General features: G+C 42.8%; 1 pseudogene; it reads right to left on the bottom strand.

Annotated features, from left to right (window-relative positions):
- Positions 1 to 12785: 12785 nt before the first annotated feature.
- LOC784464 (5-formyltetrahydrofolate cyclo-ligase-like) lies at positions 12786 to 13384 on the bottom strand (annotated as a pseudogene).
- Positions 13385 to 14312: the final 928 nt, after the last annotated feature.

Below are 14312 nucleotides of genomic sequence, written 5' to 3'. Positions count from 1 at the left end.
ATGAGATCCATCTCACCTAATGTATCATTTAAGACTTGTGTTATTTTCTGTTTTGATGATCTGTCCATTGGTGTGAGTGGGGTGTTAAAGTCTCCTACTATTGTGTTACTGTAAATTTCTCCTTTTATGTCTGTTAGTGTTTGTCTTATGCATTGAGGTGCTCCTATGTTGGGTGCATGCTGCTAAGTTGCTTCAGTCGTGTCTGACTCTGTGCGACCCCAGAGACGGCAGCCCACCAGGGTCCCCCATCCCTGGGATTCTCCAGGCAAGAACACTGGAGTGGGTTGCCATTTCCTTCTCCACCGCATGAAAATGGAAAGTGAAAGTGAAGTTGCTGAGTCTTGTCCGACTCTTAGCGACCCCATGGACTGCAGCCCACCAGGCTCCTCCATCCATGGGATTTTCCAGGCAAGAGTACTGGAGTGGGGTGCCATTGCCTTCTCCGTATTGGGTGCATAGATACTTACAATTGTTATGTCTTCCTCTTGAATTAATCCCTTGATCATTATGTAGTGTCCTTCCTTATCTCTTGTAATCTTTATTTTAAGGTCTATTTTGTCTGATATGAGAATTGCTACTCCAGCTTTATTTTGCTTCCCATTTTCATAGAAAATATTTTTCCATCCTCTCACTTTCAATCTATATGTGTCTTTAGGTCTGAGGTGGGTTTCTTGTAGAGAGCATATATATGGATCTTGTTTTTGTATCCATGCAGCCAGTCTGTGTCTTTTAGTTGGAGCATTTGGTCCATTTACATTTAACATAATTATTGATATGTATGTTACTATTGCCATTTTCTTAATTATTTGGGGTTGATTTTTTTAGATCTTTTTTCTTCTCTTGTATTTCTTGACTATGTAAGTCCCTTTAACATTTGTTGTAAAGCTGGTTTGGTGGTACTGAATTCTCTTAACTTTTGCTTATCTGAGAAGCCTTTTTTCCCTTCATCAATTTTGAATGAGCTCCTTGCTGGGGACAGTAATCTTGGTTGTAGATTTTTCCCTTTCAGTACTTTAAATATGTCCTTCCATTCCCTTCTGGCCTGCAGAGTTTCTGTTAAAAAATAAGCTGTTAAATATATGGGGTTTCCCTATATGTTACTTGCTTCTCCCTTGTGGTTTTTAATATTCTTTCTTTGTGTTTAGTCTTTGTTAGTTTGATTAGTATGTGTCTTGGCATGTTTCTCCTTGGGTTTATCTTGTATGGGACTCTTTGTGCCTCTTGGACTTGATTGACTATTTCCTTTTCCATGTTGGGGAAATTTTCAACTATAATCTCTAAAAAATTTTTCTCATACCCTTTCTTTTTTCTCTTCTTCTTCTGGGACCCCTATAATTCAAATGTTGGTGTGTTTGATATTGTCCCAGAGGTCTCTGAGACTATCCTCAGTTCTTTTCATTCTTTTTACTTTATTCTGCTCTTTAGAAGTTATTTCCACCATTTTATCTTCCAGCTCACTGATTTGTTCTTCTGCTTCAGATATTTTGCTATTGATTCCTTCTAGAGTATTTTTAATTTCAGTAATTGTGTTGTTTGTGTGTTTATTCTTTAATTCTTCTAGGTCTTTGTTAATTGATTCTTGCATTTTCTCAATTTTGTTTTCAAGGTTTTTGATCATCTTTACTGTTATTATTCTGAATTCTTTTTCAGGTAATTTGCCTATTTCCTCTTCATTTATTTGGGCTTTTGTGTTTCTAGTTTGTTCCTTCATTTGTGTAGTATTTCTCTGCCTTTTCTTTTCTTTTCTTTTTTTTTTTTTTTAACTTATGTGTTTGAGGTCTCCTTTTTCCAGGCTTCAAAGTTGAATTCTTTCTTCCTTTGCCCTCCTAAGATTGGTCCAGTGATTTGTGTAAGCTTTGTATAGGGTGAGATTTGTGCCAAGTTTTGTTTTGTTGTTGTTGTTGTTTGATTTTCCTTTGATGGGCAAGGCTGAGTGAGGTGGTAACCCTGTCTGCTGATGATAGGGTTTGTATTTTTGTTTTGTTTGTTGTTTAAATGAGGTATCCTGTGCAGGGTGCTACTGGTGGTTGGGTGATGCTGGGTCTTGGGTTCAAGTAGTTTCCTTTGTGTAGGTTCTCACTATTTGATACTCCCTAGGGTTAGTTCTCTGAAAGTCTAGGGTCTTGGAGTCAGTGCTCCCACTCTCAAGGCTCAGGACTTGGTCCCTGGTCAGGAACAAAGATTCCACAAGTAGTTTGTTATGGCATTGAGTGAGATTAAAACAAATACTCAAAAATGAGAAACCAAAGAGGAACCCCAGACAAATGGCAGTTACAAAATCAGGCAAAGAATAATTAAAATAATGGAATATACACATATAAATATACACATGTGAACAAAGTCAAAACAGTCCAACAAAAATAAAGTACAATAGATTGACCCGGTGAACAAAGGAAATCAAAAATTATATTTACCATTTAAGAACAAAACTAAAGCACAAACTGGAAGACAAAACTAAAGCAAGGTGTCAAGTGGGGAATAAAACAATGAAAACAAAACTAACACTTATGTTGAGAGGAAAGGAAAGAAAGAAAGAATAGACATGCAAAGTTAAACAGAGGTAGATGAAGAAGATTTATATACATTAAAGATTAACTGAAAGGGGAAAAGAACAGTAGGAAAGGCAAACAAAGGAATAAATGTAGGAAAAAATAATGTTTAAAAAATTAAAAATATAAGAAAGAGGGGGAAAAAAGGAAGAAGAAAGAAAAAAGGAAAACTCCATAGAATTGCAAAAGCCCAACATAGAGGCAGAGGATTATAATAAAAATAAAAAGTGTGACTGAATATACACATATACATATACACCCTTAAGCAAAATCAAAACAGTCCAACAAAAATAAAGTACAATAGATTGACCCAGCAAACAAAGGAAACCAAAATTATATCTACCAGTTAAGAACAAAACTATCTAAAGCACAAACTGGAAAACAAAACTAAAGTAAGGTGTCAATTGGGGAATAGAGTAATGAAAACAAAACTAACACATATGTTGAGAGGAAAGAAAAGAAAGAACGAATAGATATGCAAAGTTAAATAGAGGTATATAAAGAAGACTTATGTACATTGAAGATTAACTGCAAGGGGAAAAGAGCAGTAGGAAAAGCAAACAAAGGAATAAATGTATTAAAAAAAATCATAGGTTTAAAAATTGAAAATTAAAATTAAAGAGAATTAAAAAAAAAAAAGGAAGACTCCACAGAATTGCAAAAGCCTGAGGCAGAGGTTTATAACAACAATAAAAAATGTGACTGAGGAGAAAAAAAAAGCTCAAAAGCTTAATTAGATTTCATAGTGCCAATAAAATTGACAACTACAACAGAGGGGGAAAGAAAAAAGAAAAAAAAAATCCAAAAGAATCTACAGAACAAATCAAACCATAAGAATAATAAATGCTTTTCTTGAGTCACTGCTGTCAGAGTCCTTTCCGTCTCTAGGAGTTGCAGTCTACTTCACCTCCATAGGATGCCCTCCAACACTGCTGATCTCTGGACCTGCTGTGGGGGCAGCTCAGATTCTAATTTGGTCCTTCTCCTGTGTGTTCTTGCTTCCAATGTCCCCAGCTATCAGAACTAGTGCGTTCTCTTTTGTGGGAGCTCTCAATGATATTTAATATATTCCATAGACACAGAGTCTGCATAGTTATCATGTGGATTTAATCTGCAGCTTGTATAGCTGGTGGGAAGGTTTTGGGTCTTCTTCCTCAGTCACACTGCCCCTGGGTTTCAATTGCAGTTTTATTTCCACCCCTGCATGTGGGTCATCCACTGGGGTTTGCTCCTGAGGCTTCCCTGGAGGGCTTGGGTTTGGCCCTGTGAGGGCCAGGTGTGGAGGTGGTGCAGCTGCTTGGGTCGCAGGGGCTCTGGCAGCAGCAGGTACTCAGGGGAGTTGGCGGCTAGGGTAGCAGGAAATATAGTGCTCTAGAAGAGTATGGCAACCAGTATTGGCCAGTATGCTCCAGTATTCTTGCCTGGAGAAGCCCCCTGACGGAGAAGCCTGGCAGGCCACAGTCTACAGGGTCACAAAGAGTTGGACACGACTGAAGCAACCCTGCATGCATAGATGCAAGATTTTTGTGAGAGCTCTCAATGTCATTTTATATATTCCATAGACAGAGAGTGTGCATTGTTGATTGTGTGGATTTAATCTGCAGCTTGTATAGCTGGTGGGAAGGTTGTGGCAGCTCTGATCCAGTGACAGTTGAGCGTGAAGGTAGCACAGCTGCTTGGCTTGTGGGACCCTTGGCAGCGCCAAGTGTGTAGAGACATGGACTGCTTCACTGCAGGAGTTATGGCCCTCTCAGAGTCTTTTTCTGAGCCTCTTGTAGCTGGCGATCAGAGGGTCTCTTTGGCCACTTTTTCTCCGTAGGTCTGCCCATTCAGGCACTTAGAAGGTTCCTTCGCCTGGGGTCCTTCTCTGTTGTTTGGTGTGTCAGGCACTTAGAGGGGTCCCCTTGGCTGAGGTTCTACTCTGTAGATTGGTGCATCAGGCATTTAAAGTGGCACCCTGGGTGGGGTCCCACTCTGTAGTTCAGTGAGTCAGGCGTTTGATGGGCCAGCCTCTCTATTGTCCAGCTGCCGAGATGCTGGTATGTGGGGAGAAATAGTCTATAGTGATGGCTTTACCCCCTACACGTGACTCAGCAGTATCGCCTTGCTTCCTCGGCTGCCTGGCTTTCCTCCACAGGCATTTCCCACCACAATCTCCTTGCTCACATTCCCTTGGTCCATGTCTCCGCAGTCAACAGCAGCCCTCGCCCTGGGATTGCTCCACAATCCCTGAAGTCCAGCTCCCAGTCACTGTGCCTTCCAGGGGACCTGCGACCCTGTCCAGAGTATGTATGGCTGTGGCAAGGACTGTCTGATTCTCATTCTATTTGGCTGCCACAGATCAGCTGTTTCACTCTCAGCCTTAAATGTTTCTCCTCTGACTCAGATAATTGCCCTGGTGTTGGGATCAGACCCCTGCTTCCATCCTCCCCCGCCCCCGCCCCACCCACCACCGAGGGCAGGTCCAGTCCTACTAACACTCGTGTTTTACCCCTAGTTCCTTCATCCTACTGGATTTTCCACGGTTCTGTGTATTCTTTTCCACTAGTCAGGTACTCCTGTCTGCCCTCAGCTGGTGCCCTGTGTGCACTTCTGTGTCTGAAGGTGTATTCCTGATGTATCTGTGGAGAGACATGTACTCCACATCCACCTAATCCTCCACCATCTCGTTCCTCCCAACATGTTTTATTAGCCCATTTCCTTGACTGGGTTCTGGATTGCTTGGATAGTTATGGTCTCATTCTTTTCTGAGCTCTTCACAGTTCCTAGCAGCTGGGGAGCCCTTAACTCATTCAGAACAAGGGGAGAAACCCAAGGTAATGATCAGAGGAAGACAGCAGTTGGGGAGTGTGAGAGCCAAGGAGAAACCTCTCTCCGAGTCTTCCATTTCCTCTCACTAAAGAAGACTCTTCATCACAAGGTAGCTAGAGTGCTGGTATGGGTGAACACACTTGTAGTAAGATGTAATGGGATTCTTCCTCCATCATTCCCTTCTGGGAACATTTGCTTGCTAAGTCACTTCAGTCGTGTCCGACTCTGTGTGACCCCATAGATGGCAGCCCACCAGGCTCTGCTGTCCCTGGGATTCTCCAGGCAAGAACACTGGAGTGGGTTGCCACTGCCTTCTCCATTGTGTGAAAGTGAAAAGTGAAAGTGAAGTCGCTCAGTCACGTCCGACTTGTAGCGACCCCATGGACTGCAGCCTTCCAGGCTCCTCCATCCATGGAATTTTCTAGGCAAGAGTACTGGAGTGGCTTGCCATTGCCTTCTCCGTGGGAACATTTAGTTCCCACAAATGTCATCCATTCCAGAACCTGCAGCCCATCTGACATCTATTTCTTTGCTGATGGTAACTGCTGACCTTTTTAGGTTTGATCCCATGATGATATCTCTGCCTCCTGATCTGTTCATTGACTTTGTGATCTCTCCAGTGTTTGGGCTATCTGAGATTCTCTCTTGCTGCCCTGTTACCTTTACCATCCACTTGGTATATGGAGGGCTGCCCCTCGCCTATTTTGAAGGTCATGCCTATCTGTCAGCGTACACTGGTTGAATAGCTTTTCCTTTCCAGAAAGTGCAGAAGGTGACTTCCGTGCAGGTTTAAAAAGTGGGTGTGCTTTTCTTTTTTCTTCAAAGACACTTTAAACTCTTTGGTCAACATTTTTCATCCTTTTCCTTTCAGATACCCAAGGTCAAGTACTATTTTTAGCCATTGTTCTCCCCAATGGGGTTCTCCTCAGAGCATCCTGGCTACTGGGGCTATACTTTTATAAGCTTCTTCAAGGGATAATACATAGGTAGCCACATCTCATTTCTTCCCCTTTTAAGTAGGTTAAATTTTCCACAGATCATTTGCTTGTTGCATGTCTAGTTATTCTCAAGTAAGAAGAACTGGAAAAGAATAACTGATTGGAAGGATAAGATGAAAAACATATAATTATGGTTGCTTGGAAAGAACCCATGATTTGCCAAATGTTCTTCTGCAGAAAGCCCTGGATGTGTTTGAAAGAACTGCTTTTTAAAGTCATTGGGAAACAGGTGAGACCCTGAGGGGCCTGGGTGAGAATAGAATAGTCTGTGAAAGAAAAAGGATTTGTGAGTTGATTTGGGTTTGGAAGAAGTGGAGATGAATGGTAGAGAGTGAGAAAGAGGGAATAGCTAGCAGGGTGGCTGAAGGCCGTGTGTTCCAAGACCTGACCCTGTCACATCGTCTTTCAAATCCTTGGTGAAGTGCAGCTAAATCCCCAAATACTTGACATGAGTAGATGTATTGTGTGAACCAGTGAAGCCAGGTTGATGTAACTGCAAACAATGTATGCTGCCGGGTTGAAAACTTTCAGAAAGGTGAGGATGTAAACCACAGGAATTTAGGGAAATTGTGGAGAGGGTGAAATTAAAATCAGAAGCGGAACTCCCCCACTTGGCTTTAAGTCCATGACTTTGTGTACTCAGTTGCTCAGTGGTAGCCCGCCAGGCTCCTCTGTAATGAGGAGGAACATGGGAATGAGTTGCCACTTCCTCCTCTAGGGCATCTTTCTGACCCAGGGACTGAACCTTGTCTCCTGCAGCTCCGACATTGGCAGGCAGATTCTTTACCACTGAGACACCTGGGAAGCCCTGTAAGTCTATGAGAGAGAAATATTCTTCAAGGATGCTTTGTTGATGCTCAGTTGAGTTGTGCAGCAGTCGTTGACTGATACCTCTTTCTGAGGTTTTACTTGAAGACCCAGCTCTGCCCATACCTTCTATAAAAAGCCTGTCTCCTACAACTCATGTTCTCTGGAGTGTCCCTCTCCTCTAAATTCCTACTGCCTTTATCACCTTTGTTACATACTTTAGTGCCCAGCTATCTTGTATTAGTAAAAAGAAATTGAAAAACGCAAAGCCTCAGTGGCCTTGTGGGAGTTTTATAGCAAAGGGACACTGTGAATGGGTCAGAGGGATACAAACAAGTAGCAATAGCAGAGAATTTGAAACCAACTGGTATCATTTCAGGGGGCCTCTGAAGAGTTCCAGGACTGTAGTTCTTTATGTCTCAGTGCAAATAAGAATCCAATGACAGCAAAGTGGGAGGTAAGAAGTGATTCATTAGAATAGGATGCTTGTGAGGCAACAGGAAGGTAGGTGAGAAATACTGTGCCCTGAGAACTTAGTGGGCTACAGTTATTTAATCAAAGGCAAAGTGGGTAAGGGGAGAAGACCTTCTTTGTCTTTCTGGAGTAGATGTCATGTTTTCATCATCAGCTCCTCCCCTAGGTTGAGCAGGGGAGTTTTCTTGCCCCTGCATGGTCAAGCTAGGTCCACAAATAACTGTTTTTAATGTGTGCAGAGAGTATGTCCTAGGGATCAGTAACTTACTAAGCTCACTGGGCTGGATGTGAGTCTCATGCTACCATTGTTTTATTGTTTGGGGGCATGTCTTGCACTTCTGTCACATGGTTTTGTGGTTAAGCAAACCTGCTTTCTTGAGTAATCATTAACTTACAGAGGGTCTCCCATATTTTTTTTACTTACAGTGCCCTAGTGAGATTATTTAATCACCTATTTTTTCCCTTCATTCTGTCCCTATCAAATTGTCCTTGGTGTTTGTGGCAGAGGAAGAAAGATCAGGTTTCTGGGAGTATTAATGGAAAAAATATGATTGGCAGTGATTAGGACTAGTGTACAATAGTGCTAGGGGCCAGTCATCACTGGCTTGAATTTGGTCATTTTTTGTACTCCACAGCCTCTTGAGGCTAGTTTCTCGTCCTCCTTGGCATTTTTTAAAGCCACTAAATATCCCTTTAAAAAATGTGTTTTCTGATTAAATCAGTCAGATTTAAGTTAAAACAACGAGATTCTGTTGCATGCAAAGATCAACAGAGTATATAGCTATTGTAAGCACTGCTGTGATGAAAATCCTTGAGTATACATTCGTAGCATATATCTTTCATTATTTCCCTAGGATAACTTCCTAAACCTGGTTTTGAGTTTCTGAGTAAGATGGACTAAGCATGCAACCCATCACTGATCTTAAGTGGCCTTGGCCTGCAGCAGCTTGAAGCAGTGTTTCATTTCTTGGCTAGAGATCAAAGGTCATGGCAGCAAGAGTGCTGAATTCTAGCTACTAGACCAGTGGCCAGTGACAAGGCCCTGGCCCTTTGACTTTGCAGAGAAGAAATTCCCACAAAGATAAAAGTAGTGATACAAATGAAGTGTTTATTAGGAGGAAAAGTGTATAGTATGTATGTATAGACACATGGGCAGATTGAGTGAGACTTATGCCCTGGTGATAGTTTTAAATCACTTATATGAGGCATTTCTTCTGGGTTTTCATTTTGATTTACCTCATTCTGAGTCTGTATTTAAAATCTCAAGATCCTCCCAAGTGTGCACACACCCTCTTAGCCAAGATGCATTCCACCAAAGAGGACTATGGGTGGCTTAGCATCACTCCCCTTTTGACTTCTGAGGAGCTTTCTAGTCTGGAAGGTCTCTTTGACATCAATAAATTAGGAAAATGTGGTCTCTTATCTGGGCAGGGCCCAGTCTCCTCTCTTGATTGTCCTGATATTGATATTTTGGAATTTCTGTGTGCAGGTAACCAACTCAAATTGCTTACCCTGGTTGGAGGCGGGGGGTGATGCCCATCTATCTCCTGCCTTAAGTTCCTCCTGAGATGTGTAGACTCTAAGAAATCTTTATTGGGAAGATGAAGTGCGATAATACAAGGTCAGCACATTTTTGTTAATCTCAGGCTTAAAATTTAGTATATTTCTCTTTTCCTAAAATGGAGTTTGAACCTGTTGGGCCCAGGCCTCCTCCTTGGACTGAAAGGTCTTAGATTTGCAACAGTATAGAAGACAACAAAGCATTAGGTAAAATATAACATAAATCAGTATGGCTGAAGTGAAGATGGTTGTAAGAAAATGGAAACCTCCTGTCAGAAAGTTTTTAATACCTTGTGGGATCCAGGAGAACAAGTTAGAGAACCGGTTTTCAATTTCCCTGCCCAAACTGAATATCCAGGATTGGTGGCTAATTGTCTGCTGATTCAAGGTAGCCTATTGTCAAGTTTTCTCACTGCCTACCTGGCAAGAGGTGGTAATGTACATGCAATAAGGTGGGACTTCCCTGGTGGTCCAGTGGTTAAGACTCTGTGCTCGCAATGCATGGGGCCTGGGTTTGATCCCTGGTCAGGGAACTAGATCCCACATGTTGCAACTAAAGATACCACATGCCACAACTAAGACCCAGAGCAGTCAACAAAGATCTTGAATGCTGCAACTAAGACCCAGCACAGCTAAATAAAAAGTATTGGTGACTGTACACACCCCTTTTTGTTTTACCAACAGATAATCCAGGGCCAGTTGGTTGCACACACCCAACTTGGCCAGTGAATCTAGAGACCTCGGTAAATTAGTAAGAGAGTTAGCAGTACTGGTGGCATCCCAGACAAGTTTCATAGGCATATTGGTGGGCAGCTACTCCCCACCATGGTAACAAGGCATACCCAGAGAAATAGGCATCTCTGCCTGGGATGCCACCAGGTAAATCTTGAGTTAATTGAGTGTACAGTTTTAATGAACTTGCTCAGTGCTTGGATTCATTTAAGGAGTGGATTGAGAAAGGCATAATCAGGGTTCCCAGCATGCATTGTGTGGGCATGGAGTTTTGGGTAGGCAATTAGTGGCTCCTGGTTTTTTATCTACCTGACAGACGAAAATGTAACCTGGTGGGGCACAGTTGACTAACTTGCCCAAGGTTTTAAAGCCTAGCCAACCAGTTTTGTTGTTATGGAAATATTCTCCAGCTACAAGCTCAAGTCCTTCCATTCGCTTCCATCCTGGTATCTGCTTCTCCTACGTGGATCCTTCTTCCATCAGGTAGTGAGCTTGAGTTTGAGCACAAATAGGTAATTGGAGTTCTGGCTTGCAGGGTGGGGGGACGTGCCATTACAAAGTGCTGGGGTACGTTAATGTCAGTTCTTCATCCTCCCAGTTTGACTTAATATTCTTCTGTTGCTAAGGGGAGGGTTAGGCAAGAGACGTTTGAATTTTCTTCAATAAGAAAATTAAAAAAAATCTAATTCTGTACATTACTGTTCTGAACCTTGAGTCTCTGGTAGAAGACCATTTTCCCTCAGGAACTTGGCTAAAATTCCTTACAGAATGGACAAGTGGGTCACTGTGGTCTATGATGGATCCAGCATTCTGAGTGGAGGACACAGGAGTTTGGGCAATGTGAACCAGGGAGTTGTCTATCCATCCTGCGGATAAGGAAAAGAAGTGTAGAAAAGCTAAGGCAATTAGTAACTTCATAGTAGGGTCATATTTGAATCACTCAGCATAGGCAGAGAAGTTTAGTAAATTCTGAGAGCAAAGGAGAGAGCAAAGAAGACAACAGTTATCTGAATTTACCAGAGCATATCAGTTATTCTGTAAGTGGATTGGAATACTGGGAGGCAGAAAGGAAGACAAGTGGCTATGGGTACTTAGCCTAGGGTCTGACAAGTCTTTTTGTTCTTTCTGAGGAAGAGCTTCAATTCATGGCGAGGCTCACTCATCCACCTGGAATTTTCAGGCTGTCCTGTGTCCTCTAGATCCCAGGGAGACTTGGAGGGAGGGGCAAATTCACAGGGATGGTTAGAAGGTGGGTCTTCAGGTTCCTGTAACATATCAGTGGAGACAGGTTTAATCCTGGACAGATGAACCCAGCTGGTGATTCCGTGGAGTTCAACTGCTGTAAGGGTGCTCAGCACAACTTGATAAGAACTCTTCCATTTTGGGAGTAGCTGGTTGCCAGGTGACTCATTTTTCCAGGTCTTTAAAAGTAAGTGAGTCACTCACTTTACACCAGAGTGACTGGGAGTGTCATCTGGAGAGGGCTGTACTCTGTTGCCATATTCTTTTTTTTAATTTACTTATTTATTTTAATTGGAGGCTAATTACTTTATAATATTGTGGTGGTTTTTGCCATACATTGATGTGAATCAGCTAAGGGCGTACATGTGTCCCCCATCCTGAACCCCCTCCCACCTCCTCCCCATCCCATCCCTCAGGGTTGTCCCAGTGCACTGGCTTTGAGTGCCCTGCTTTATGCATCAAACTTGGACTGGTGATCTATTTCACATATCGTAATATACATGTTTCAATGCTATTCTCTCAAATCATTCCACCCTTACCTTCTCCCACAGAGTCCAAAAGTCTGTTCTTTATATCTGTGTCTCTTTTGCTGTCTCACATATAGGGTCATCGTTACCATCTTTCTAAATTCCATCTATATGTGTTATTATACTATATTGGTGTTTTTCTTTCTGACTTACTTCACTCTGTATAATAGGCTCTAGTTTCATCCATCTCATTAGAACTGATTAAAATGCATCCTTTTAAGACACCAGATCTTAAACTCATCAGTGACTGACACCCAGAACAGCATAGATGGGAACACATTAGCCAGATTTAAATATTTAAATCATAAAAGGTTTCAGTCTGTTGTCCATCAAATGTTAGAAAGCGTCAGACATAATTTCCAGTTGAGTAAGTGAAGCCATGATGAAAGGGGAGAATATTCTTGGGGAACTTTGAATGCAAAGCAAACTCCAAGTCATTTAGTAATTGCTGGGTCTCTGTGTGCCTGCCAGACTGACCCAGACCCCTGATAGGACTTCATGACTGTGTCCATTCCCCATAAATTTCCTTTCCCCTCACACTCTGAGTTGGAGCACAGCGCCTCATAAATGTTCAACTTACACTTCAAAGCAGAACCAGGGATTCCCTAACGGCTCAAGTGGCAAAAAATCTGCCTGTGATGTGAGAGACCTGGGTCCAGTCCCTGGGTCAAGAGGAGGTAATGGCAATCCACCCCAGTATTCTTGCCTGGAGAATCCCATAGACAGAGGAGCATGGCAGGCTATAGTCCATGGGATCGCCAAGAGTCAGGCTTGACTGAGCAACTAAACCACCACCACCACCACCACCAAGCAGACAGACCAACCTGGGACATTAAGGCCAGAAAGTTAAATTGAAAATCACATGGTGATAGCCTCCGTTTTAATCAATGTTCTATCACACACACAGCTATTGATTTTTAAAACTGGTTTCATGTTAGGTGTATCTTACGTTAAAAACAATGTAGCCCATATTCACATTAGTGTGCAATTTCCACTAATTTCTGACAAAGAGAAAATACACATATTCGACTTTTTCTGGCACAAAACCTTGATTATTCAGCTGCGGTTGTCAGAGCCAAAAGTGCTCACGAGTCTTCGTAAAGCACTTCATCTACCTTCACATCGTTCTCATCCACTGGGACCTGGAGGCAGATCTGCTCTTTGAAAACCAAGGCCAGGGTGTAGGGTTTCACGTCCTGGGACTGCAGACAGCGCTTCAGGTAGGCGTCATAGTAGCCCTTGCCCCATCCCAAATGGTTACTCTGTTTGTTGAACCCGAGACCAGGCACGAAGATGAGGTCAAGTCCCCCTGTTGACAAGGCCTCCTCCAGAACCTCATCCTCACTGGGCTGCTGAATGTTCCAGGAAGTTCTGGGCAGTGACGCGATTTCCTCTGGTGATACTAACTTCACCATATCCATGTGATTGCTCTGCAACTGGTACCGCGGGATAAAGCAGGTTTTGCCTTGTCGGAAAATGTCCTTGATGATCTCCTCTGTCTCAATTTCATCTGGCATGCTCAGAAAGATGGACACTCTTTTGGACTTTTGACATTCACTATGAGTAAACACCTTCTGGGCCAAGAGGCGGGACTGGCGCAGCCGCTCCTCAGCGCCCGCAGACGCTGCTTCAGCTCGGCCGGAAGGCTCCGCTTGGCGCCGCTCAGGGCCACCGCTGCCACCATCTCCTGGTGCGATGCGGCCCCCATCCGCGCTCCTCGAGGTCCGCCAGCCCAAGCTGTTGCCATATTCTTATGTAGCCCTCTGGACCTGGCCTAGGTTTATAATGTATTTAAGATGAGCCTGGGTTTCTGGATCAGTTAGCATGTCCAGAGTAAGGAATGGTCTTCTATATGTTATTTCAAAAGGGCTTATTAACTTAGTGGTTGTTTTACAGGGTGCCCTGACCCTTAAAAGGACAATTGGCAGCAGGTAATACCACAACTCTGATGTTTCCTGACAGAATTTGCCCAAGGTTTTCTGTAGAGTATCATTAGTCCATTGCACTTTTCCTGAGGTCTTCAGAATGAATGGAGATTGAAGGATAATTGCCTTACAGAATTTTGTTGTTTTCTGTCAAACGACATGTATCAGCCATAGGTATACATGTGTCCCCTCCCTCTTAAACCTCTCTCCCACTGGAGATGGTTTTTAGTTCCTAAAGCCCGAGAAAACTGGGTCATCTTTGCTACAAATGAAGGTCCATTATCATTCTGAAGGTGATGAGGCAATCTGAATCTAGGAATAATTTCTTTTAGAAGCACCTTAGCCATTTCAGTAGCCTTCTCAGTTCTAGTGAGGGAGGCTTCTGTCTGTTCAGTGAAAATACTTAAAGCCTAGTAAGTATTGGGCTGGCCAAAAAGTTCATTTAGGTTTTTCTATAACAACTTAGGAAAAAATCTGAACAATTTTTTTGCCAATTGAATATTTGAAGCCCTGGAAGAAGGGCATCTGAGTGAAATCTATTTGCCAGTCATCTTCCTTATCCTCATGGGATAAGTCTCCCATGTCACTGTACTGGGCTAACAAGAAGGGGAGTCTTGGGGTTGCCTCCTGGGTTATGGGTGGTGCAAAGGCACATGCTTGAGTAATACTCTTAATTGTCTCTGGGAG

The sequence above is a fragment of the Bos taurus genome, chromosome 22, assembly GCF_002263795.3.
Source record: "Bos taurus isolate L1 Dominette 01449 registration number 42190680 breed Hereford chromosome 22, ARS-UCD2.0, whole genome shotgun sequence".
Classification (NCBI taxonomy): domain Eukaryota; kingdom Metazoa; phylum Chordata; class Mammalia; order Artiodactyla; family Bovidae; genus Bos; species Bos taurus.
Note: the sequence above shows the minus strand (reverse complement) of the source record. Positions and strands in the feature narration are given on the sequence as shown.